Raw genomic sequence first — 27,175 nt, 5'->3', positions numbered from 1 at the left:
TAATGAGCCACTGCCTGGTGTAAGGGACAGCACGTTTTGCAGCTTGAGAAGGAGATTGTAACTCATTTCCCCTGCAACTCACGAGAGGGAGTAAGATATGCCAGGTCCATACATAAGCACATCAGCACCACCACGTTGCCTGGAATGCTGAAAGGGGGAATGGAACCTTCCTTTCCTGCCTTGCCAAACTATGCCGAGCCTGGTTCCCTTCCTGCACTGCTAGCCACCATTCAGATGTCTGTCACTGGGGACAAAGGGGGCGCTTGCAACCCATTCCTTCCTTGCTCCACTGCAGAAATGGAGGCACAGTTTGGCCCTTGTTGATGTTTGCATAGTACTTGGAGATAGTAGTTGCTAGAAAGGTGCAGAGTATTTTGATGTTTGCTATTATAGGAGTAACCCATATACTAAGGATGCCTAACACTGGTCATTATAAAACAAAACTATAATTGGTTTATTGAAGAGTCGTCACTACACATGGCATAGACAGTTAGAGGTTAATCAGTTTGGTCTTCCAGATAAGACTGTGGTCACATACACAAAAACACCTATTGGTTGACTCAGGTGCAAACCCATGCAAATTATCTAGTGCTTCCTGTAGAAACATGTAGGAAGCATGATTATAGTTCACCATGTTACAATAAATAAAGTTTAACCGGGACAAAAAGGTCTCAAATCTTCTCACTCTCGCTGGTGTCTCACCATCCCAGCACTAAGGCTGCAGCTTTTCAATGCATTGATATTAAAAGACTGTGGCAAGTAACTTTTAAACAATATCATAAGTGTAGCATGAGGAATGAACATCTCAACTCTACGTTAATGAGATTAATGGTTGCTGCTTATCTTTAGCTGGCCTGTGTTAGCTCATTGCTTTCAGAGAGGTGGGGGTGTGGGGGACAGTTCCTGTTGAAACAGCTGATGCTCCCTCTATCAAGAACTGTACTGTTTTGTGAGGGCACTATGTGTCCTTTGAGCAACTCAAGATTGAATGGGAGCCCTGGCTGAATAGAGCTATCCTTTCTCTCCCAACTCTAATAAGTAATGAAGATCCTAACAGCATCCCCGCCCAAGGTCATGATGGTGCCTTCTTGTCTACTCAATCCTGGCTCTTCCCTGGTAATTTTTTACGCTATTTTCCTGCTAACTCTGATTTGCAGACACAAAACAACACAGAAAATGCACAGCCTGGTGTCAGATAAGTGTGCTTGCTTCATGTGCCTGAAATGGTCTCAGGCAATTGAAAGTTTTTAACTTGTGGCTGAGGACAGTGGTCTTTGAAAATCTGCAAAATCAAGGGATTCTCCTAATGCTTTTTCTGGCTCGTTCAGTTGTTTAGGTCTGTCAGGTCTCCTTCCTCCAGACCGTCCTTAACAACAGTGAAATGTGACCACACCAATTATTGACAGAACCTGCTTGCAAGTTTACCACAAGTAGAATTTGGAGCCAACCAAGTATGCTTTTTGGAGCATGGCAACCATGACCTATATTCTATCCTCCTGCTACTTTGGGCTCTGCTCTTACTTCACATCATTATAGATGATGATTCGAGTTTTTGGTTTCCATTTTTTCTCCATTTCAACATTTATTTTAAGTTGCTCGATTGCTTTGCCACTTCTATGAAAACTTTTTTATAGGTTCATTTGCATTAGACTTACATAAGTTTGACCCCAACTTGGTCATTTCATTTGCCAAGAAATATACACGTTTTTAAAAACGTATATGTTTTACTTTTTAAAACAGTTTTATTTATTGTTTGCATGATATGTATTCACTCTTTATGTAACCAGGCCGACACACGTCACTGTATCACACTGCTGTTCAAAGCATGAGTGGTAGAGTCCATGAACAGGAAGTGACATGGGCTGTCATTTATGCAAGCTAATATGAACAGAGCATGAAAGGAATCTGGCCATTTTCTGGGTTAGTTTTTGCCACTGATTCTTGAAAACTTCCTGTTGGGGCTGTTTCATAGACCTTTTTCAGCTTAAGCTCAAAACCAGAATCCCTAATTATAGAATGGGCACAGGAAGATGCTCTCAGCATGGAAAGAAGCAAACACAATTCTCATAGTCTAAAACAGAGGTGTGTGATTCATCTTTTTCCTTTGAGCACTGAAGTAGGTCAGTGCTAAACATGCCAAGTGAGCAGAAGCTTAGCTTTGGTTGTTTTACTCCCAGCAGTATCTGAGTTACCAGCTTCTTTGTGGAATTAAATGGGGGGTAAGGAGGGAAGAGAAAACAAAAAGTGTGATTAGTTTTAAGGTTTAATTTGCAGAAGATAAAAAATATGGGAAGAAGGAAATGAGTTGAAAAAAGAGTTAATAGGGAGATTTGATTGGACTTCTGAAGCAGTGTTGTCTCTATTTTACTATGGACCATATCTTTTTGGTCTTCAGGCAAAACTCCTGCTGAACTTCCTGGGAGTTCTGCTTCTGTAAGAAATGCAGAATTTGGCCTTGTACTCCCTGTGCCTTGGTACCAAGTACAGATCCATGTGTTGACACATTACACACATTTTTGCTATAGTTCCTAGCCCCCTTTGAGCAATTAACTCAACTTTTACCTTACTATAGATGAGTCTTCCACATGTGCTGCCCTTGTTGAAAAGGAATGAATTGACCTGAACCCAGATACGTTATGGGAAGTGTAATGTGGCCTATCCCAGTGTATAGACTTAGTTTAGTGTGAATGAAATACATCTCTGGTTGCTTTTATGGGGACCACTCTTTTCCCCTTTGTTTGGTTTTGGATACATTTTTGTTGGACTTTGAGTAAAGGACGCTGTGTCCCTGGAAGGGGCAGGACTTGCCAAGTGGTCTAGCTGGAGGGCCCTATGGACGTTGGGGGAAACTGAGGCGAAAGTGCAGCAGTGCCACATCCAGCCAGGAGGGAATGTGTTGGGGTGGCAACTTTGCAACACTGCCTCAGATGTTGTTACTGTACACATAGGGCCTCTACCCTCTGTTTTCTCTCTGCCGTGTAGTAACTTCTGACACACTAGAGATCTGACCAAAGGATATGTGTATATGTAAAGAATGGCTGAAATGGGACTACTGAGCAGCTTTAAAAGTCTGCTCTTTCCACAGACTCTATTATGCTGTTCAGTACTTCAGTATTTAGGGTTTCACTTGAATCTGCTTAAACTCTTCTTACATTGCAGAGCACAGAGCTCTGGGGACAGGGACTGTCTTTCTGTTCTGTCTTTGTACAGCACCTAGCACAGTAGGGTCCTGGTCCTTCTCTAGGGTAATACAAATAATTCATCATAATAAAAAAACACCTCAGCAGGTCATGCAAACCCTTCCTTTTAGAACACGTGGCAATACATGAGTCAGAAATATTGCAAAAGAGGCTTAATTGGGCCTGTGAAGTCATTAACCATACTGACTGCTGTCCATGTTTGCAGGATAATATGTTACTCCAGAATCCTTAGGTACCACTTCTTCCTTGCTTTTTCCTTTGAGCAAGCTGAGTGGGCACATCTGTGTACTTCGGGACTGATCGTGCACTCCTTGTGAGGGCAGGATAGTTCCCTTGAGCCCAAGCTCAGGCAGGGATCCCATCGTACCACCATCGGGTATGTGCATCTGGGGAGAGAACAGGAAGCTACTTATTGCTGCAGAGGTACAGGGGATCTAGCAAGATGCAGTTCAGCTTGGCCCAAATGAGAGCCAGAGGCTGCCTCCTGGAGAGAGAGAGGTTCTATGGGGGCCCGACCTTTTCCCTTGTAGCACACTGGCCACCTGTCTATCATTAGGTATCAGAGGGGTATCTGTGTTAGTCTGGATCTGTAACAGTGGGTATTCACCCACAAAAGCTTATGCTCCAGTACGTCTGTTAGTCTATAGATGCCACAGGACTTTTTGCCGCTGTCTATCATTGTGTTTCTTTGGTCCTGAACTCCCTTTGGGAACAGGAGATGCCAGTGGCGCCTTAAAAAGATCCCTTATTTCTCCGAGAAAGGGAGTGAAGAGCCCTGTAGGTGGCTCAGGTCAATCAGTCCTTCTCTTAGTTTGCTTTCTTGGATATGAAGAGGTCAGGATGGGGATGGGTGCAGGTAGAGGACAAGTGTATGTGGGATGGACAGATGTATTTGGTGTGTGGGAATGGGAAAAGGGGGGCGTATTGTGCCAGACATGAGCTTACATGTGAGGTACATATTTGTGTTGGGAGAGCTGCCCTGTGAGTATGGAAGAATGCTATGTGCTTTATATGGGTGTTCATAGTATAAACATTAGAAATGATGCAAACTTAGCAGAGAAAATATTTTGAGCTCCATATATACTAATTTTAAATGTCATAATGTGCATTAAAAGGCAAGAAAAAATAGTTTAAAAAAAAAACCCAGAAAGCAAAATCCCCAAACCCTGAATATGCACAATTCTCATGATGATGCTGATGATACATTTAAAGTGTGACTCCTGAAGTCCTTTGTGAAAACTTAGCAGGAAATAACCAAAACTAAAAATGCATTTGAAAAAGAAATATATCTGTAAATAACTAAAGATAAAAAATAAAGTATCCAAGAGCCAGCAAACAACACTCCCTTTCCATCTGAAAACATACTGTAAATAATGAAAAACTCTCATAGTGCCAATGAAAAAAAAGTAAATTTAGAATATAGTACTTCAATATGCCATCCATACAGCTAAAACTGTCTTCCAGACTCTCATGGTCTTGTGTCTTGATTTCTGTAACATCCTTTTCTCTGGCTTTGAAAAATATAATCTTGTCCCACTCATATCCATTCAGAATGCTGCTGCAAAGATCATTTTCCTACCTTTGACTGCTCTTTTCATCCTTCACTTGGGGAGTGTCACCCTTCTCTGTCCCATCAAACATAAGCTACTTATCTTGACTTTCAAGGCCCTTTATCACTTATACCTACCCTATTGAGTCTCATTCACTATTGAGATGTTGACACTTGCCTCTGATTGACCAGTGATATTAGTCACCATTGTCCGCTTCTTAAATTTTCAAAGAAGCACCTTTGTACTTTCTCCCATGCTGCTCCTCTGGCTTGGGAGGAGCTCTCCAGAAACATCTGCAAAGCTACCTTGTTGTTCTCCTTCAAATCCCTTCTTAGCACTCTCCTTTGCTGTGATGCCAACAAAAAACTTGAGGAGTTAGCCTCTGGTGTGCTAAGACCACTGCCTATGAAATTGACCAGTATTGTCTCATTGCTTCCTTGTGATCCCCTAACTGTATCTGTCTGTTTTCTCTTGTTGTGTGCTGAGGCTACGTCTACATTTTAAATGCTACAGCACAGCAGCTGCACCGCTCTAGCACTTCAGTGTAGACACTTACTACAGCAATGGGAAAAGCCCTCCAATCATTAGAGGTAATCCATCTCCCCAAGAGGCAGTAGCTATGTCAGTGGAAGAATTCTTTCAGTTGACCTAGCGCTGTCTGCACTGGGGGTTAGACAGGCTTAACTACAGCACTTGGGTGTGGATTTTTCACATCCTTGAATGACATAACTGCACCAGTATAACTTTTCAGTGTAGACCAGCCCTTAGTTGGTAAACTCTTTGGGACAGGAATCATCTTTTTGTTCTGTGTTTGTACAGCGCCTAGCACAACGGGATCCTGATGCATGACTGGGAGTCTTATGCACTAATAGAAATAATAATAATTAGTTATTATTATGAAAGAGCTGTTGTAATAGAAATTCTGTTGTCCAAAATATAATGCATCTTAATTAAAATGGTTAGGTTGTTTTTCGCCATAATCTAATAAGAGATTTGTCCCAGCTGCATCAGAGCAGTAGTTTGAGAAGTAGGAGAAAATGGCAGCCCCTGTTGAAGATTTTCATTGTAAAGTGCTGCTAATCTGCTCATTTTCTCTGCAATCAGAAATTGTGTCCTGCTACCGCCCGTATCTGAGTGTGAGTTGTGTAACACACCCCTTCACACAGGCCCCAGCTGCTAAGCTGGAGGATCAGCTGGCTGTATAGAGGGCCATATCAAGACCTCATAAAATGTGTTACAGCTCCAACTAATGATGGAATTTCCAAAACTTTAACATACTAGGTTAAGCTTTCTGTATTGGAAATTGCTTAAACATTAAGGTGTTTTTGTTAATCCTTTGTCATGTACGATATTTGTTTTCACCAGTACAATTAATATATGTGGTCATATAATTAAGATGCACGAGGAACATCCATAGGAACCTTTTTGGGGAGGCACCATTTTTATCATGTATCTGCAACCACAGTGGGAATCATAGAATCATAGAATATCAGGGTTGGAAGGGACCTCAGGAGGTCATCTAGTCCAACCCCCTGCTCGAAGCAGGACCAATCCTCAACTAAATCATCCCAGCTAGGGCTTTGTCAAGCCTGACCTTAAAAACCACAAAGGAAGGAGATTCCACCACCTCCCTAGGTAACCCATTCCAGTGCTTCACCACCCTCCTAGTGAAGAAGTTTTTCCTAATACCGGAACGTACTTTTTAAAATAAAATGAAAGCTGAGATTCTCCTCTAAGCACATGACTCCAGGAGCTAGGGCTTTTAAGTGAAACATCAGATACGGCAGGACTTGGCAATGCTGGATTCTTCTGGGTTTACTGATCATCCTCAGTATTTTTCTCACTGTGTTTATCCATACAATACTCCTTACATGTGCTGTGCAGGTTCAAGCTCCACATCAATGGTCTCCAAACTGGAGCGTGCCCCCTAGGGGGGCATGGAGGAATGTTCAGGGGCAGGGAGGGACTGCCACCCAGCCCCCCTCTCTCCCAGCTCTGCTACAGTCCCGGCCGTGGATGCAGCTCCACTCCTGGCTCCACCCCTGGTCCCATCCACAGTTACTGCCCCAGCCTTGGCCCCTTGCTCCCAGCCCTGCCATGGTGCTGCACCTGGCTGTGGCTCAGCTCCCGGCCGTGGCCTTAGCCCCTCCCCCAGCCACAGCCCAGCCGAAGCTCCATTCCCAGCTGCGGCCCCAGCCTTAGGCCCCAACTGCAACCTGGCTTTGCTTCTGGTCACAGACCAGCCCCCACCCTCAGCTTCAGCTCTGGCCCTGAGCATGGCCCAGCTCTGGCTCCCGACCCTGGCTCCCGAAAAAGGGGGTGTCCATTTACGGGGAAGGGCAGGCGTGAGGTAAAAAGTGTGGGGACCACTACTCTACATGTATGTGTAGGTCTATCCAGTCTCTAGTATGAAGAAAGATTTGCCACCTGAATTGCCTTTGAGACTCAGACTCATATGCCTGTTGTTTGCTCTGAAGTGAAAATGTCCACCTTCTCCCTTTGCTTGGCTGTAAACCTGTGTGCATATTATACGCTTTAGTGTGCAATCAGGTTAATTTCTGAGGAGCTCAAAGCACTCTGAGGGATCAATCTGTTGAAAGGGGCACCAAAGCAACATCAAGATCACTTATGCCTCAGGCTGATTCTGGTTTACTATTGAGGCGGCAGAGCCAGACATGTACTAGACATTTTTATTTAAGATACAGTTAATTTACACAATGCCAAACTCCTCTGATATGGATTTCTTTTTTGAGATCAAACATATACGTTTCGTTTTTTCCCCTAAAATCTTATTCACTCTGAGCTTGACTCTACAGGACAAATTGAAGCTTTGATTTCTGCTTCTTATATTCTCGCAAACAACGGGCCCCATTAGCTCTGACATCAACTTTCCTCTCATTGTTAAGCAGCACCTGGTTACTCCATCTCTGAGTAAAGTGACTTCCCTTCTTGCAAAATGTTATAGGCATCAGGTTTTCAAAGAATCTTGAGTTCATCTTTGTTCTGATTTATGTGTAGGTTCCTGATGCGGTAGAATTATGGGAAAAAAGTAGAAGTAGAATTCGTGCATGGGTTAGTATAATGCACAAGTCATTTCAGACTGAATATTAGCTTGTCAAAATACCTCTCCACTTGGCAGGAGACAAATTTCGTCGCCTAAGAGGCTACGATTTGAGTGGAGTTTTCATGCCCCATGTGTTCATTGTGTTCTTGCTACTGATGCAAACATTATCTATAATTACGTTTTCAAGAGACTGAAAATTGCAGTCTTTGCTGAACAAAAAATACACCTTGAAGAATGGAATGTATATCCTCTCCATCCTCATTTATAAGGTTTTCAGAAACCAAGATACAAGGCCCAATACTATGGCTCTCAATTACATGAAACCAACACCATTCACTGATGTTAGAACCCTTTCCATTTTAAATGCTGACCTTTCAAAGATCATATTGTAATGAGGGTGAATTGCATTATTTTTACACTGTCATGTCTGTGCCACTAGATTCAAGGTCATAGTCACTTCTGTTGTTAGAAAGATTGCTTCTGATTAGAGTTCGACATCTGAACTTTCCTTCAGAAAACTAAACTCTTCTTTAGAATGTTTTTAAAAATTAATTTTCTAGTTTTGTGTGTTACAGTTGATAACATCTCAGAAGTTTACAGCTTGCAGATTGTCTTCAGTATTCCCATTATCAGAGGTGTGCCGTCTATGTGTAGAATGCATCCTTTGCATGCCCCAGAATTCACAAAAACGTTTTCCAACTGGTGGCCTGTGCACCAGATCTGGCCCAGGGGATGATTCCGTCTGGCCCCCAAATGCAGATTGTAGAAGAAAATGGCATCCTCTGCGCGGTGTGATCTTGCATGAACCATACGTGCAAGGTCACACCAGATGGAGGACGCCATTGTGTGGAATGTCATTAAAAAATGTCGGACCACCTAGGCACGCAAATGCAGAATCGAATTGCCCATGATAGAACACAGCTAGCAGCACAAATTCTTTGTGAGGATGGAAAGTTTAGTGCAAAATTTGTTCACTAAAAATGCGTTGTATGCCATACTACCAAATGTTATAGCACACCACTGCCTACTACTCAAAAAAACTTTGATACACTAGGACTGGAATTTTCAAATGGGCTTATGGGATTTGGGTGCCCTGTTTCTACTGATATTCATTGATACTTTTTGATTAGGGTTCTCTTAGAAAATCCAAGCCTCTTGTATATCTATGTGTGTAAATATATCTATTTGAAAGATTTACCCTAACCTGCCCCCCCCGCCTCTCGATTAGTTTCAACCAAACAGCTGGCATTTAGTTTTTAAATCCACCTGCCAGAGAAAAGTTTCCTTCTTCTCAGTAAAAAGAAAAGGAGTACTTGTGGCACCTTAGAGACTAACAAATTTATTTGAGGATAAGCTTTCGTGAGCTACAACTCACTTCATCGGATGCATTCACACTTCTTCTCAGTGTGAGTTAGGGATGAGAGAGAAACCATGGATGAGTTATGTGGATCTCACAAAGAGACTGCCACTAAATCCTTTACACTATACTAGGCCATCAAATATTCATCCCATAGGTTGCCAAAAATATTTTACAGTTTTAAAAATGTGTATTGGGACTACCGTAGCATCCTGCTATAAAGCTGTATGCCTTATTCACCATCAGTAGCGCTGTACTGGGAACTGTGGGAGCCATAAAACCTAAGTTACCTAAATGTTTTATCTCCAGTCCTTCCGGGAGAGCTGGGACTATGTCATTAACTCACAGTCTTACTATTACATCATTGGAAAAACTTCACATTTTTATGTATAAACCCCCAACATCATAATCTATTCAAGGTGAAACAGATTGTTTAGCATTAGCATATTATAAGGAACCACTCAAGGTAGAGTGGCCCATTAACACCTGTGCATCCATAGGACAAAAAGAGGAGGTGAGTGGGTAACAGATTGGATTTATGGCTTCTTACAACAATGTCTCGTTCAGTCCATGATATGTAGTAGAATAGTGAATTTAAGCCCCCAGGCTCCTCTTTTGAAAGTATTTGTGCAGGTTTCCTTTGAGGATGACAACTAATTTTTGTCCTATGATCGCAGAGGTTCTAATAGGCCACTGTACCTTAAATGATCCCTTACAGTATGTGCTAACTACTTGTGCCAAATCTGTTCCACCTTGCATTTTGCCTTGATACTGGGAGTACCTTTCCCAGACCTAAAGAAGAGCTCTGTAACTCTGTGTGGCTCAAAAGTTTCTCTTTCTCTAGCAGAGGTTGGTCCAATAAAAATATTACTTACTCACCTTGTCTCTCTAATATCCTGGGACCAGCACAACTACAACTATACTGCATACATGTAGAGGTTATATATAAAGTTTTTATTGTCATAAATTTGCAATGACTGCATTATTCATGACTGGTGAAGCTACAAGTGAATTAGATATGTCATCCCAGTAGAATGATCATGAAACCTTCATGCCAGAGCATAGTGTGTTCTATATAAACTATATATTTTGTAGAAGAAGGTTTTGAAAATTTTATTCTCACTGTAAAAAGAAAAGGAGGACTTAGAGACTAACAAATTTATTTGAGCATAAGCTTTCGTGAGCTACAGCTCACTTCATCAGATGCATTCACTTCATCAGATGCATTCAGTGGAATATCCGATGAAGTGAGCTGTAGCTCACGAAAGCTTATGCTCAAATAAATTTGTTAGTCTCTAAGGTGCCACAAGGCCTCCTTTTCTTTTTGCGGATACAGACTAACATGGCTGCTACTCTGATAATAAGTCATTATTCTCACTGTGTTTCACATCCCTTCATCTGCAAACTAATACAATTAATCCAACTATATAGAACTAGGAGGAGGGGAGCAAATAACTATTGTACAGGGTTACAGTGGACGAGAAGCTGGATATGAGTCAACGGTGTGCCATTGTTGCCAAGAAGGCCAATGGCATTTTGGGATTATAAGCAGGGGCATTGCCAGCAGATCGAGGGATGTGATCGTTCCCCTCTATTCGACATTGGTAAGGCCTCATCTGGAGTTCTGTGTCCAGTTTTGGGCCCCACACTACAAGAAGGATGTGGAATAGTTAGAAAATGTCCAGCGGAGGGCAACAAAAACGATTAGGGAACTGGAACACATGACTTATGAGGAGAGGCTGAGGGAACTGGGATTGTTTAGTCTGAGAAAGAGAAGAACGAGGGGGGATTTGATAGTTGCTTTCAACTACCTGAAAGGGGGTTCCAAAGAGGATGGATCTATACTGTTCTCAGTGGTAGCAGATGACAGAACGAGGAGTAATGGTCTCAAGTTGCAGTGGGGGAGGTTTAGGTTGGATATTCGGAAAAACTTTTTCACTAGGAGGGTGGTGAAACACTGGAATGCATTACCTAGGGAGGTGGTGGATCTCCTGACTTAGAAGTTTTTAAGGTCAGGCTTGACAAAGCCCAAGCTGGGATGATTTAGTTGGGGATTGGTCCTGCTTCGAGCAGGGGGTTGGGCTAGATGACCTCCTGAGGTCCCTTCTAACCCTGATATTCTATGATTCTATGATTGTAGAAAAATCAATTTTCTTTACCCTAAAATACCATTTCAGTGCATACAAATGGATGCATTTTTAAGGTTCAGTAACTGAGCCTTATCCTGGTGGAAAGGGGTATTCCTGGCCTTCTGTAATGATATAAACAGTCATTTTTAGCCCTGAAAGTTCATGAGATACTAACCCTCTGGGCTGGACTAAATATTGCCAGTGTAAAACCATTGGGTCATGTCAAGCCTTGGGTCACTGGGCCAGTACAATGTTGGGGAGTAGAACTTCTCTATCTTCGGGGGGGAAACAAATATTACTCTGTTAGGGTTTTGTTTTCCCAGTTGGAGATATTTGAATCTTTTCCGAAGTTTGGAATGTTAGAGGCTGCCTCGTTGGAGTTGGATTAGTGGGCAGAATGCAGCTGAAATGGTCAATGGTGCACTTTCTGCCAAATTGGGGAGATGGCTCCTGGATCTATCATATGGCTATTTTTACTATGTGTGTACAGATTTTTAATGGTTGCATGATGAATGCTTGAAAATAAGTTAGGGCTTGATCCTGCAAGCACTTACATATGTGAGTGACTTTGTGTGTGGGAATGGAGTCAGTATTACTGATGTGAGTAAAATTACTCATGAGAATAAGTGTTTGCAAGGTTGGGTCACTAGTGGGTATGCACTCACTTATTATGACTGTAGTTCATTTACTCTAGTTAGTTTTTCTGTTGCTGAAAATACGACAGTGCTTGATGTGAGTGGGTAATATGCGACTTAAAAACGTCTGTCACAAAGTGACACTGGCCCTTTAAGAGGGAGCACGGCAAGTGTACTTGTGCCTCATCAGCTCAGTCCAATTTGGGCTTAAAAGAGGGCACCTGGGCCCTAGAAGGAAGAGAGATGTGGTGAGTCAGGGCCGCCTGGGAGGAGATTGGCTGGAGATTAGAGCTGCCAGAGCCAGAACATGTTCCCTGGAGGAAGGCTGAAGGCAAGGAGCAGCAGTGAGAAAGGTTTGCCGGCTGACTGCCCCAAGCCAGAGAGCCAGGGCTCGATGGGTGGAAAGGGTTGAAGGCAGGAGCAGCAGCAAGAGGCGTTTGCCGTCTGACCAGCCCTCTGACTCTGGCTCGGGGCGAAGGCAGGAGAGACTTACCCACTGATTTCTCCACGCTGGAGATCATCACCCAGTAAAAGAGTCGGGGAGTGACAGTTGCTCCCCTAGTAAGAATGACCTCCCAGCAGAAAGTCTATGGTGGTTCCTGCTAGAAAGACCAGGATTGCACACCCACTGGAAGGGCTGGGGTCACTGTCTTGGCAGAGGGACAGATGAGGAGCCTAGATATGGTGGAGGACACTGGAGTATGGTGAGGATGCACTCCCAGCAGAGAGCTGGGACTGGATCCCACTGGCAAGAGCAGGGTTTTAAATTCTGCATGCACAGGGGGTGGTATTGACTATGTTTTTGGACTTCTGTGACAGACTGTTTGCACTATGTTTTGTAACAAGGTGGCCCCCAAGAGGGTTATTACTCAAGCAAGAGGGCCTGGTGTAGAGTCCTTAGGTTAACTGAGAGGGAAAACTGAGGCAGGCATGCCTGTCATGCCACGGGCTGGGGCAGGAGGGTGCTTTTGGATAGGGACACCTTCTTACCGTGTGTAACAAAATATACTAACTGGGATTAATATTCTGTTTTTGGTTGTCCACCATCTGTAGGAAGTGGACTGTAGTCAAGAATTTAATAGACAACTTGAAATATTTATAGAGTGACAAGAGGTGTAGCTAGATTAATGCACTTTATCCATTTCCTGCCTAAGTTGATAATTCTTTCACCAAGTTCCACAGTCTGGTTAGAGCAGGCTATGCACATAAGTACCAATGTGACTAAATGCAAGAGTTCCCTGGATACCATCTATTCTTAGTGGTCCAGCAAAACTTATTAAAAAAAGTAATTAGAACAAAGCCAAAATACATTACATTAGCCTCCTTAATGTTCCTGAATTCTCAGAGCTATCTGTGAGCATTGGCAAAGGCAGGTTATATTTCCACTACAGGAGTCCATGAAAAATACTCTCGGAAAGTTAAACTCACGTTTTTGCCCATCTGTTAGTTCACTAACGGAGGTATATATTTTCAAAGTCAAGTAGAGCTGTCCAGAGGTTGACTATTCCATCTTGCAGCAGTTTTCAAAATGCATTGGAATGAAAACAAAACTTTCCAAGTGTTTCTGCACCAATGGAATAGTGCCAAAATGTGCATTTTCTTATTGAAACCTGCGCTTTTTAGTGAGGGAAGGTTTGAGACTCTCTGTAGTTATTGTGTAGGGAACTGGACTATGATAGGTTCAGAGCAGAGATTTTCATCCCAGATCTCTTTGAATCTGACAGAGAAGGGACTTGAACCTGGGTCGTCAGAGAAGTGCCCTAAACACCAGGCTATATAGCGAGACTCGCTCTCACATCTGACTGGAGAGCCTTGGACCTGAATCTTTCTGACAAAGTAGCGTATTTTGACAGCATGTCATTTTATTGAAAATGTATCTGGTACCACATTGACATGTTGCAGCCTATTATCTAGCAGATTGGTCTGGTCAGTAAAAACCAGCTGTAACTGTTACCATATTTGCTAGTCAAAACTCTGTCTAGAGGTCCTGAGTTCTAAGTGTTTTGCAGCTGCCTTCCCAGAGAGAGCTGCTTTCACCATGATGTCAGCTCCTGAGCTTCAAGAGATGTCAGGTGGCTACATTCATTTCCTTTTCAAGGAAAGCTTTTTTAAGAGTAAGGGGAAACCAGCCTTTCCCCCTCAGGTCCTAGATCTGTGGATGGGGGTTGAAATACAGGTCTTCCTCTTTTTGCAGTGTCATCCTACATTTCTGCTATAAATCAGAATTTTTTTTATGGAGTATCACTTTGCTGAGATGATCTTACTGTGTTTGGTTTTCCCATTGGACTCCATAATGCATTTTCAAGCCCGTTCAGATTGTCTGTCTTGTCTGCTGAGCCAAACCTGTCTCTCTGCAGGCTTTTGGGGGCTTTCATTTGCCTTTGGGGGATTTCTCCAGATATTAGGCGGCCTCAAAAATCTCAGCACTCTGAGAGCTGAGTTCCAGCCACTACATCCATGAGAACAGCTTTCTGTAATGAGATGGGCCCCATCAAACTAGGCCACAAAGAGTACAATTCTTGAGTTCTTCTTGTCAGTTGCCCACATTCATTGAGATTAGGTATATATTATCTTCATAGTTATAAAAAGAAAATGTGCCAATTAACAGAAAACAAGTTGGGAGAGGCAGGAATCAACAAAATCTCAGGTTTCTCAATTATAGGCAGATATGGGAAGCCCCATAATATTAAGATTTGGGCTCTTCTAAGCTTTACAGCCCCAAACTACTCACGTTTACTTTTGCTAGCAGCCTAGCTTGATATAAAAGCACTCTTTTTGCTTTCATCATGCCCATTACTGAAGAGTCCTTTCCCTGCCGTCCGGCATTCTCAGCTTTTGGCTATGTTGTCCCATTGTTTCAGTGCAGTCCTTGAGTCTTTCTGCATTGTTTGCTCTGTAGGTTGAATTTAGTATCCGTCACAGCTACATGTCTTCCTGTAGGGTGAATCCCATTGAATAATACTAAGTTCTGCCTTTAAAAAAAAAAAGAAAGAAAAAAAGAGTGGTGGTGGGGAGGGGGGGATATTTTCATCCAGCAGAACAGACTGAACTTCAAAGACCCAGGACTTTGTATTTTCCTTAATACCTAGAAGAGCATTTGGGAGAGGGATCACTGCGTGGTTCATTTCATTGCCCTAGGATTCAGGCCACCATCAAGTACGTCCTACTTCAAGTAGTCTTGAAGGCTTTCGGGGGGAACCTTGTTTCCCACCAAGTTGTCTATTTTTATTTTTTCTTATTAAACAAGGTAATGTTCAGCTTTTCCTAGGCACCAAACTATCTGGCATTCAGTGAAAAACAGTAATGAATTTAAAAGTAAATGATTAATTTTAAAAGATTCTCTTTGTCAGGCTGTGAAACATAGGCTTGAAGTGTGCCTGAATGAAGCTAGCTGATTTTCACCTAATATCACAGACAGTGAAACTATAACCATTCTATAAAATTGTTTGACTAGTAAACATTATAACAGCCAGAAAATAATCGGCTGTTACCAGCTTTAAAGTGACTGGTTCCCCATGTTAGGGAACTGAACTCCAGTCCTCAGGCTATTGTATTCTGTAATGTTAATAGCACTAGTATGATATTATTGTGTTTGAGACTTCAGAGATACTGTACAAGCATTTTCTTATGATTTCCTGATCTTTGCATTTATACCCAGCTGTTTGTTATTCAGTTCAGCCATCAGCATCTGAGTCTCAATGGACCATGTAATGTGCAGCTGTAGCCAGATGTAATGCTTCCTATTCCTAAATGTTTCTGTTAGAAGCTAAGAGTGGCAGGCTAAAGACTACTGATAACAGTGTTGCTTGCATTAATTTAAACTCTAGAGCTACACTGATTCTGTTTGGCAAATTTATTCCATAGCCAACAAGCAGAGCAATATTTCCAATCTTCATCGTTGCTAGCAGTGTTGACATTAAATACATCAAGTATGTCTGTACTGATATGGAATATACTTATATTGCTAATTCAAATAGTGTGAAGATGTCCAATCTACATAAACAAATACATTTTGAGGACAGTTCTATTTGCGAGAAAGAGAGAAGTCAGCTCTAAACAATATCTTACAAAGATTAAAACAATTCAGCAAGTGCTCACCCTCCCTTAATTTTTCATTTTGCTTGGATAACGGAGAAATCTTATAACATCTTAATTCAGGTTGCAGCCTACCCTTGCTCTGTGTGACATTTGTGGCTGGGGCAGTGGACTGGGAGTCTTTCATTGAGTGTTTTTGGGCAAGTCACGCTGGCCGTGATCCTGGAAGCTTTTCCATGTGAACAGACACAGTGCCCACATGGACCCATTAACCGCTGGCATTCCGCACAGGCATAGGGATCTGCCTGAGTAGATCTGTTTGCTGGATCAGTACCATAACTCAGTGCGCTCAGTTCTCATTTACACACCTGTAAAATAAGTAGAATAAGAATTACTTACTTCACATCCATGTTATGAAGTGTTTAATGCTCCTTAGAACCCTTTGAGTCTTTTAGCTGGAGCACACGTACAATTGCGAAGTGGTAGGGGTGCTGCAGGTTCTGAGCACATCTGAAAATCTTTGTTTAGATAACTTTGTTTAGGGCCTTAACTTGGCTTGAGAAGCTAACTTTAGGAATCTAGGTTGGAAAACTTTGGTCCTAGCTTTTATTATTTACAGCTATCCTGGAACATTCAAAACATTTTTTTTCCTTCTTATTGTGACTCATTTTTCAGCATATATATTTTTTCACACAAATAATCCTCAGAATCCACCCAAAACGGGAATGTTTTCTTCTTTCCTCTGTGCATACTTAGTGTTTAGTACCACAGAGCAGCAGGCAATCTGTACTCATGTGCTAGGCAATCTGCATACATGTTTTGATTTCGGAGTGATCAGCATTACACAAAGGATTTGGAGCAATTGTAATGAATTACATAGGGGAAGTGCTTGTTTGAAATTGACTCCATTAACATGGAGCACAAACCATTGCAAAGTCAACAGTTTTCCAAGTGGCCAACCCCAAGTATCTCTATTGAAAATGCTAACAGAGTGTTTAATTAGGGGGTGAAAATTGTTTACAGTCAGTGATCCCAAGTTTTGTCATTTTAATAATGGTTAAATTCAATCTTTTTTGATGCTTGGCAACTCTATCATTGTTTCAAAAACTGCTTATGTCTAGTTCAATTCATTTGAATGTATTAAAATTGAGTCTCCCTACTGCAGTAGTGGTGTTTACTTAATTGTGCTGTGTCATCATGGCAGGCAGAGAATGACTAATATACAGCAGTGGATGTTAAATGGGTATTGTGTTGCTAGAGAATATGTATATTCGTGTGAGATGTGTGGCCAGATTAATGGGAACTACTGGGTGGGAACCCTTCTGAATATCATGGTAAGTGTTGTTCAAGATTTTAGATAAGTATGTGACTGAAAAGTTTTTGGTTTTAGATTGTAACATCTTCTATTTAGCCCCAAACTTAACATAACCTGTCACACTGGGAATCAGAGAGGAGTAATACCTAGAAGTGTCACATTCTGCCTACGTCCACTTGATTTCAGTGGGAGCTGCATGCTTGTGACTGAGAGCAAGATTTTTCTTTACCTCTTTTTATTTTCTGATCTTTGCCTTACACGGTAACCGGGGGACTGCATTATTGAAATGCAGTGATCTGGTCATGTATTGTTTGCATAACAGTAGGATGTAGTCAGGCCAGCAGCGTTTGGGGCCCACTGTGCTAGACGCTGTATGAGCATAGTAAAAGACCAGTCTCTGCCCCAAAGAGCTTGCCATTTAAATAAACAAGAAAGACAAAGAGTGGGGAAACGGAGGCACAGAGATGAAATGACTTGCCTAAGGACACACATCAGGTCAGTGGGCCTTCTAGCCCCTCAGAGTTTCCCATCCTTTGTCAATGTCCTGTTTTAATGTAGGGCCTTAGTTACTCTGAATAGTATTTAGTTCCAAAAATGGGTCCATTGCTGGACAAGGTGCTAGTCAACATGAGTAAAGGTACCAAACCTGGCCCTTAGGTTGTAACCTCTTCAGGAACAGAACGATGGAGAAAATCCTGGTCCCATTAAAACCAGTGGAAGTTTTGCCATAGATTTCAGTGCAACCCAGGTTTCCTAAGTCCCAGTCCTCTGCCAAGAATTATTATTACTTTGTTTATGGTAACACCCTCTATGTGCCAGATAGTTTCTAGACACCTTGCTCCAAGGAGCACCGTCTAAGCACAGGCACATAGAAAAGTAGAGGTTAGGAGGAAGGGGGGACATACTTTTTTTTCTTTTGTTTTTTATTTAATATATATGTCATCCACTCATCACAGCAGAAGTGGATCTTCAAGAAGGACTTGAATTTGGAAAGGGCAGGGGCCTCGCAGATGAGGCCAAGAAGGACGTGCCATGCATAGGAGACAAAATCAAAGAAGATACAGCAGTGTTTATCTGAGAAGCTGACAGAATACTCTAGTCTATACAGGAAATGTGGCTTTCTGGCGTCTGGTCCCAAGACTATGGAATGAATCCCAGCAGGATCTAAGGACCACAGGAAACCTGATAAACTTCCATTCCAAGTGTAAAGCACACTTCCTCTGCCTTGACTTTGCTAACACACAAATGTATCACAGCGTACATATCATTATAAAAGTTCTCTCACAATTTCCCTGTGGAAAACGATGGGAGGAAGAAAAATCCACATGACACATTAGTTGTGGGTAACATCACTGCCTAAGTGACTTAGAAGCCAACGCCATTTCTGAAAATGGGATGTAGACTTCTGACGCACTTAGGACAAATTTTTCAAATGAACCTCTGTCACTTTATTATTTATTTATTTGTATGTATGTATGTATAGTGATAGTGCCTAGGAGCTCCAGTCATGAACTAGGACCCATTGTGCTGGGTGCTGTACAAAAACAGGACAAAATGTGCTTCTGGAAGGCACTCCACTTCCATCATGATGAGTACAGAATACTGTATAGAACAGAAGCTGTACAGAATAAAATACTTATGTGACATTACTATTGTTTTGCTAATAGCATCACTGAATATAAAAACCCTAGAAAAGTACAAAGAAAATGCAAATGTTCTCAATTTTAGTCCATTGTATTCCTGGAAAGTTCTCTAAACACACAGCACTACAGAAGTACAAGCAAAACAGTTTCTTGCTTCCAATTTCACACTATTGAGCAAACAGGCAAACATAAATAGATATGGTTTATTCTAATGTTTCAGAGATAATGGTGTGTGATCTAAATAATAGCGAAACATCATGAATGCAAGGGTTTGCAACAGTTTGTCTCTTGTCTTTATTATGTAATCAATACAAAATAACTTCGTATTTGTGAAAATCATAATCATAATCCTATTAAAATATTATAGTCCAACATAAATGTATTATAGGAATGCCACTTACAGAGCGACTGTTGTAAAAGGGTCTTTCAATATCGTCTTGTAAATGTCCCTATTGTAGTGGTTTATTACATAGCAGTAAAAATGTTCTCGTGCTTGAAACTTAACAGACCTCATTGCAGGGTGGAAGCAGTTATTTTGTGTTTTAATCAAAACTCTATTGGCTTTATTGCTTTAAAGGGTAAAGAGGCAGGGGAGAAGGATGTGGGGTTTGGTTGGGTTTTTTTATTATTATTATTTTTGTATTCCTATAACTTAAAATAAGTTTTAATTAAAAATAAACCATTTTGTATACCTCCATGCAGGAATGGTATTTAGATACAGGATCTTTCACCACTGGTATACCAGATTTGATTGGTAATCTCTGACTTTTTTCACCCTCTGACAGCTGCTCAGTGCATAAAATGAGTTGGTGGATCGAGTCCAGTTTATAGCAAGGAAGTCTCCATGTCACAAAAACCACCAACATAATTGGAAAAAAGAAAAGGAGTACTTGTGGCACCTTAGAGACTAACCAATTTATTTGAGCATGAGCTTTCGTGAGCTACAGCTCACTTCATCGGATGCATACCGTGGAAACTGCAGTAGACATTATATACACACAGAGACCATGAAACAATACCCCCTCCCACCCCACTGTCCTGCTGGTAATAGCTTATCTAAAGTGATCATCAAGTTGGGCCATTTCCAGCACAAATCCAGGTTTTCTCACCCTCCGCCCCCCCCCCCCCCCACACACACACACAAACTCACTCTCCTGCTGGTAGGTCACTTTGGATGGGCTATTACCAGCAGGAGAGTGAGTTTGTGGGGGGGGGGGGAGGGCGGAGGGTGAGAAAACCTGGATTTGTGCTGGAAATGGCCCAACTTGATGATCACTTTAGATAAGCTATTACCAGCAGGACAGTGGGGTGGGAGGGGGTATTGTTTCATGGTCTCTGTGTGTATATAATGTCTACTGCAGTTTCCACGGTATGAATCCGATGAAGTGAGCTGTAGCTCACGAAAGCTCATGCTCAAATAAATTGGTTAGTCTCTAAGGTGCCACAAGTACTCCTTTTCTTTTTGCAAAGACAGACTAACACGGCTGTTACTCTGAAACCAACATAATTGGCTCTAACTAGCATTCTTGTCTCATCATAAAGGCCAGGGATCAAAGAGCATGAAAAAATGAACTACCCTTACCCTTAGAGGTGATCTAGATCAGTGTCAGAGCAATGTTGGGAAGCTTTAGATTCTTCTTGTCCAGGTATATTGCTTAGTGGGACTTCATTGTATACAAGTCTGGTGTTCCAGAACTTTTCTTAAACAACAACATTCACTGAAATATAAAGGGAAAGCTGCTGATTCTTGTTGTTGATTTGATGTGGTAGCCTTAAGATGCTGGGTGCTTTCTTAAGCACAAAGGAAGAAGATCCAGTCTTTAAATCAAACAGCATATAGTTTAAGATGGCAAACAAAGAAATGATGCAAAGCAGCTTTATGTATTTCTGTGTGCCAAGATATTCAGCTTTAAATAGGACAGATGATGTACAAAGACCAACATTTTCAAATTTGGATGCCTAACATTAGGCACCTAAATTAGTGCCCTGATTTTCAGGCACATTATTCCCAAGCACAGAAATGCATTCGATTGACTTCTATTCATTTTCTCTAATACAAATAGTAACTACAATAATGTACTTTTCACGGATATAGCTCTTTCTGTCTGAGGATCTCAATGCCCTTTGCAACTATTTGTGTCTCAGTGCCCCAGCAAAGTAGGTCAGTCTTATCATCCCCATTTTGTCAATAGGCAGAGTAAAGCAGAGAGAGTTTGACTTGTGCATGGTCACGTAGTCTGTAACAGGCAAAGTAAAGGAAAAGAACCAAGGGCTCTCTGCCTGTGCTCTAACCAATAATCTACACTGTGGATAAGAATGGTATTTGTAAATACCTACAGTGTATCAAAATCTGAACTCTTTTTTTCTATAAAAAGAAAAGGAGTACTTGTGGCACCTTAGAGACTAACCAATTTATTTGAGCATGAGCTTTCGTGAGCTACAGCTCACTTCATCCGATGAAGTGAGCTGTAGCTCACGAAAGCTCATGCCCAAATAAATTGGTTAGTCTCTAAGGTGCCACAAGTCCTCCTTTTCTTTTTGCGAATACAGACTAACATGGCTGTTACTCTGAAACCTTTTTTTCTATGCTGATCATACAAATATAAAATAATTAAAAAATACAGTTACACCTCAGAAATATAATGAAAAATGAAACCTAGGTATAGTATTAATAAAATTAATATTATGGTAGCACTGAAGCCTCAGTGCTAACAAGGCCCCATTGTGCTATCCACTGTGTGTATGTGTACACACACCCCTACATACATGTACACCCACACACAGAAGTATGAAACAGTCCCTGCCTTGAAGAGCTTAGTCTAAACAGAGGCGTGATTAAGGTGCAGGAAAGTGCATAAAGTAATGAGTTTATTAAATAGATCATTCTTGTTTTGCAACAAATTCACAGGTCTTACAGTGGGTTTTTACATTGGTTTTTGTAACCCATGCTCAGAGAGAGCAGGTCTTTGTCTCCCTTTAGGATTGTCCCACATACTTCTGCTACAGCTGGTAGATGGAGGACTTAGTCTTTTTGCTCAGGCAGTAGATGCTCATGCTTTTAGCTCAGAAGGTTACCAGTTCAAACCTCTGGTGTCCCAAGTGGGGTTGATAAAACCTGCAGGTTTGGAAGTGGAGTCAGACCTGTCAGGAAGTTGCTGAGAACTAAGCCTGTCTTTCTGAAGAGCCTGCCAGAAGACATCTCTACTGTAGAGCTTTGAGACCAAAATTGTCTTCCTTTTTCAGGTTTGTCTTTAGATAAATTAATAAATAATAAGTAACCCATCTCAAATCAACTTCCTACTATAGGCCAATTCTAAGTGGTGTGCTTGTCAAGGCTACAGTTGCCAGGTGTCCAGTTTTCGACCGGAACGCCCAGTCAAAAAGGGACCCTGGTGGCTCCAGTCCACACTGCTGACCGAGCCGTTAAAAGTCTGGTCAGTGGTGTAGCGGGGCTAAGGCAGGCTCTCTGCCTGCTGTGGCTCCACGCAGCTCCTGGAAGCAACGGCATGTCCCTTCTCTGGCTCCTGTGCGTAGGGGCAGCCAGGGGGCTCCACATGCTGCGCCTGCGCCAGCTGTCAGCTCTGCAGGTCCCATTGGCTGGGAACCATGGCCAACGGGAGCTGCGAGGGCAGGACCTGCGGACATGGCAGCGTGCAGAGCTGCCTGGCCACGCCTCCATGTAGGAGCCGGAATGGGGACATGTCGCTGCTTCCGGGAGCTGACTGAGGTAAGCGCCGCCCAGAGTCCGCCCCCCGACCCCTTCCCGCACCCCTACCCCAGCCCCTATCCCCCTCCAAACCCCTCGATCCCAGCCCAGAGCACTCTCCTGCACCCCAAACTCCTCATCCCTGGCCCCACCCCAGAGCCCCCACCCCCACATGCCCTAACCCCCTGTCGCAGCCCTGATCCCCCTCCCACCCTCCGAATCCCTCGGTCCCAGCCCGGAGCACGCTCCTGCACCCCAAATCCCTCATCCCCAGCCCCACACCAGAACCCGCACTGCCAGCCAGAGCCCTCACCCCATCCCATATCCCAACCCACTGCCTCAGCCCGTGCCTCCTCCCACACCCTGAACTCGTAATTTCTTGCCCCACCCCGGAGCCCTCACCCCCTCCTGCAGCCCTGGCCCAGCCCGGTGAAAATGAGTGAGTGAGTGAGGGTGGGAAAAGCAAGCGACAAAGGGAGGGGCAATGGAGTGAGAAGGGGCAGGGCAGGGCCTCAGAGGAGGGAAAGGCTAAGGGTGTTCAGTTAAGTGTGAGTAAACGGTAACCCTAGTCCAGGCTAAACTCCAGTGGCACCTCATCAGCCACTCCCTGCAGCCCAGCCCATTTAAAACAATAGGAAAAAAACAAAGCAAAAGAGCATCCCAGGCCCACGCTTTGTCTGACCAGCTCTTCATCCCTCACTGAATGTGTGGATGGAGATTCAAATCTGTACTGTGATCAAGAACATAGTCTTCCCCTTGCAGAGCAGGGGAGGTTCACCCAAGAAGGGCAAACTCCACCTTTCCAGATCTTATAAAAAACCACAAGTATTTATCTCAGATTATGCCCACCTACTTGCAGTGAATGTTGTGAGATCTGCTCTTGCCCTTCTTTATATGATCTGCAGTTACAGATCTGACCAAAGCACTCAGGGTGGCTTATTCTTTAGCCTTCAATGTTTCCTGTTGTGGACAGACCAGAACCAGCAGCTCCCCTTGTTAGTCTGTAAGTCTGACCTTCCTGTAAAAGTCACCTTTAGCATCAGGTTGTGTGTAAGTACATATGCTAGCCCTAAATCAAATCGGTTCCTGCTGCTGCCCAGAGAGAAACACTAATTTTGCTCTTCTCCAGTAGCAGAGAGCTTCTTGTTCCTTTGTATTATGGTATGTACCTCGAGGCATTACGGTGCTTGGCACTGTACAAACACAGCAGTGGGACATGGTGACTGAAATGCTTACAAGGCAAGACTTTGCAGTCAAACCAGTGTTGTCTCATTCGTTCCTTCCGCTCTCCCGTCTTCGTTGCATCCACCTGTTTTTTGTCCTACAATTAGATTACAAGATTTTCTGGGTAGGGATTATCTCTTTGTTATGTGTTTTGCACGGCAGCTAGCACAACTAGACCCTGATCCAGCCAGGGGACCCTAAGGCCTATAATAATATAAATAAATAAGAATTCTGGGAAGTGTAATTTTACAAAACCAAACCACATCAGTGTGGAAAGTAGGTAGTAAAAGGTGTGTAAAGAAGGTGGCATATTATAGGATTACCGACAAACAGGGTATCTGCGGACCAGCACTAGCAATATTGAGTGTCTACCATGTAAGCATACAAAACATTCTGGAGCTACAGCGAAAAAAATCTACCTCTTCACATTTTTTGGCTGGTTTCACCTCTGTTTATTCTCTTCTCCTGCTCCCTAAGGAATGTAGATGAGGTTTAAGTTAGTTGCAATAGTAATAGCTTTGGAACCTAGCACACTTGCACAAAATTAACTTTGCTAATGTTGATTTGGGAATTAAAATGCTTCATTAATTTAGAGAGTCCTGAACTGACAGCCAAATGGTTCATTTTGTGATTTCCACCTTTAAGTGCAAAATTCTTATTTCTGAGCTACCCTGAACATCTCAGAGCCCCACCACAGCTTGCAGACCCATATGGCCTGGAGGGGAGAAGCTGTTTGTTGTTATTAGTGTGTGTCCATGTCCAAGCATGTCTTTAAGCATAGGGTAAGTAGGAAGCTGCCTAGTACTCCATACCCAAGGTCGTGCCACAATAGGTCAGCACAGTTATTGACTAACAGGGTGGTCACTTATGCCTGGTCTACACTGCGGGGGGAGAAAGGGGGCAGAAGAGATCGATCTAAGTTATGCAACTTCAGCTACGTGAATAATCCAGCTGACGTCGACGTACTTAGATCTACTCACCATGGTGTCTTCACTGCTGTGAGTCGACAGCTGATGCTCCCCCGTTGACTCCGCCTGCGCCTCTTGCTCCGGTGGAGTACTGGAGTTGACGGGAGAGCGCTTGGCAGTCAATTTGTCGTGTCTAAACACGATAAATTGACACACACACACCCGGATCGATTGTTGCCCGTCCATCCTGCTGGTAATGTAGACAAGTCCTAAGTGTCCTAAATTCTTTCCTCTGTTTTGGAATCTCTGCTCACTTGAACTCTCTTGTCAATGCATACAACTGAGCATAAAAAGACAGATCCCTTTGAAAGGGGGAAATGAGTCAGAGGGCAGGTAGGTTGCTGATCTGTGTAAGAAGGGGGCAGAGGGCAAGAAGGCATATGGGTGTTTCGGGGGGGCAGGGAGTTCATTATGTCCCTTCTTTAGCACGTCCTGTCCAGAGTCCTCGGAAGCTCCAGAGATTCCTATGCATTCACATGCATTTGATTCACTGTTTGTTTTTTTATTCCCTAGCAGCTGTGTGTTTTATGAACAGGTGAACAGTTTGGGTGCCATTAAACTGGTGGCTCCACTCACACAACAGAATATTGTATTCTAGACATTTTATAATGAAGAGGGGTGGCAACTGCATGAACCATCCCATTATAAAGCTAATGCAATCCCGGGATGCATAAACTGAGGAATTTTGAGTAGGAGTAGAGATGTGATTTTACCTCTGTATTTTTCACTGATGGAATACTGTGTCCAGTTCTGATACCCACAATTCAAGACGGATGTTAATGAATTGGAAAGAGTTCAGAGAAGAGCCACAGGCTTAGAAAAAATGCCTTAGAATGATAGATTCAAAGAGCTCAATCTATTTAGTTTAACAAAGAGAAGGTTAAGCGGTGGTTACAGTCTATAAGTATCTACATGGGGAACAAATATTTAATAATGGGCTCTTCTATCTGTCAGAGAAAGGTATAATATGATCCAGTGGCTGGAAGTTGAGGCTAGACAAATGCAGACCAGAAATAAAGACTACATTTTTGACAGTGAGGGTAATTAACCATTGGAATTTACCAAGGGTCATGATGCATTTTCCATCATTGAGAATTTTAAATAGAGACTAGTTGTTTTTCTAAAAAAATATGCTCTATGAATTATTTTGGGGAAGTTCTATGGTCCGTGTCATAAACGAGGTCAAACTAGATCAGGGGTTCTGAGACTTTTGTTCTGGTGACCCCTTTCACACAGCAAGCCTCTGAGTGCCACCCCCCCCCTTATACATTAAAAGCACATTTTTATATATTTAACACCGTTATAAATCCAGGCGGCAAAGTGGGGTTTGGGGTGGAGGCTGACAGCTCGCGACCCCCCCCATGTAATAACTTTGTGACCCCCTGAGGGGGTCACTTTGAAAACCCCTGGACTAGATGATCACAGTGATCCCTTATGGCCTTGGGATCTGCGGATTTATAATGTAATGAGTTTGTGGACTCTGCTTTCCATTGTTCTTCACTGTATGGTGACTGTGTGGTTTCTTCCAAGCTTTCCACACCACAGAAAATTATCTCATTCTTTAAATATGTTATAATGTATACAGGGCCATGAGGACACCTCTCTTTGCATTATAGTGTGGTCCACCATGAAATGTTCTGACTCCAGGCTATAGGAGTGCAGAGTGAAGCCAAATGTCCCGGACAAACTCTGAATGATAGAAATAATACAAAAAATGTGATCCTCAAGGCACCATAAAAATGTATTATAAAGCACTGAAATATGAAGCAACTTGAAATAAAATGTATTTTATTGCCATTTAAGAATATGTTTTCCTTCCATGTAACTTCCAAATGGAGCAGTCCAGCCATTTTAAAATGGAACGATATAAACACAGTTATTAGTTCCACAGCATGAGGCATCCTCTCCATTCCAAGTTATAAGGTTGAGAATGTTCAACCAGTCCATGTTCAGCCAGCAGAAATCTCATTGGCTGAATACCTTTAATTGCGTTGTGATGTAGAACGTAGCATGCTAAAATCTGATGCAGCAGCGTCAAATTAATTTGGACTCTGGTCTTTTTGCAAACCCTGTAGTTTGTAATGTAATATTCATGCCCATTTAAAATGCTCTACAGTATACCAGCCTTGCAAAATTCTGCTCGCTTACTCATCTGGGAGAGTTGGGGGGTTTTCCGCCCAGTAGTTGAGTGAATTGTCTTTAGTTTTCTATTATAATCATCATTAGTAAAATTGTAGCTGTAGGGTTCATTAGTAAAATTAATAGATTTGGTACCTGAGCTAATTATATATTTTACCAGGCTGCTGTCTGTATACATTTTAACAACATAGTATCATAACTTATATGTGT

General features: G+C 42.5%; 1 protein-coding gene across 24 annotated transcripts in view; it reads left to right on the top strand.

The window, feature by feature from the left end:
* CELF2 (CUGBP Elav-like family member 2) overlaps positions 1–27,175 on the top strand; it is a 713,903-nt gene that overhangs the window by 418,265 nt on the left and 268,463 nt on the right. The gene's annotated exons all lie outside the window — the stretch shown is intronic.

This window comes from Lepidochelys kempii, chromosome 1, assembly GCF_965140285.1.
Source record: "Lepidochelys kempii isolate rLepKem1 chromosome 1, rLepKem1.hap1, whole genome shotgun sequence".
Lineage (NCBI taxonomy): Eukaryota > Metazoa > Chordata > Testudines > Cheloniidae > Lepidochelys > Lepidochelys kempii.
Note: the sequence above shows the minus strand (reverse complement) of the source record. Positions and strands in the feature narration are given on the sequence as shown.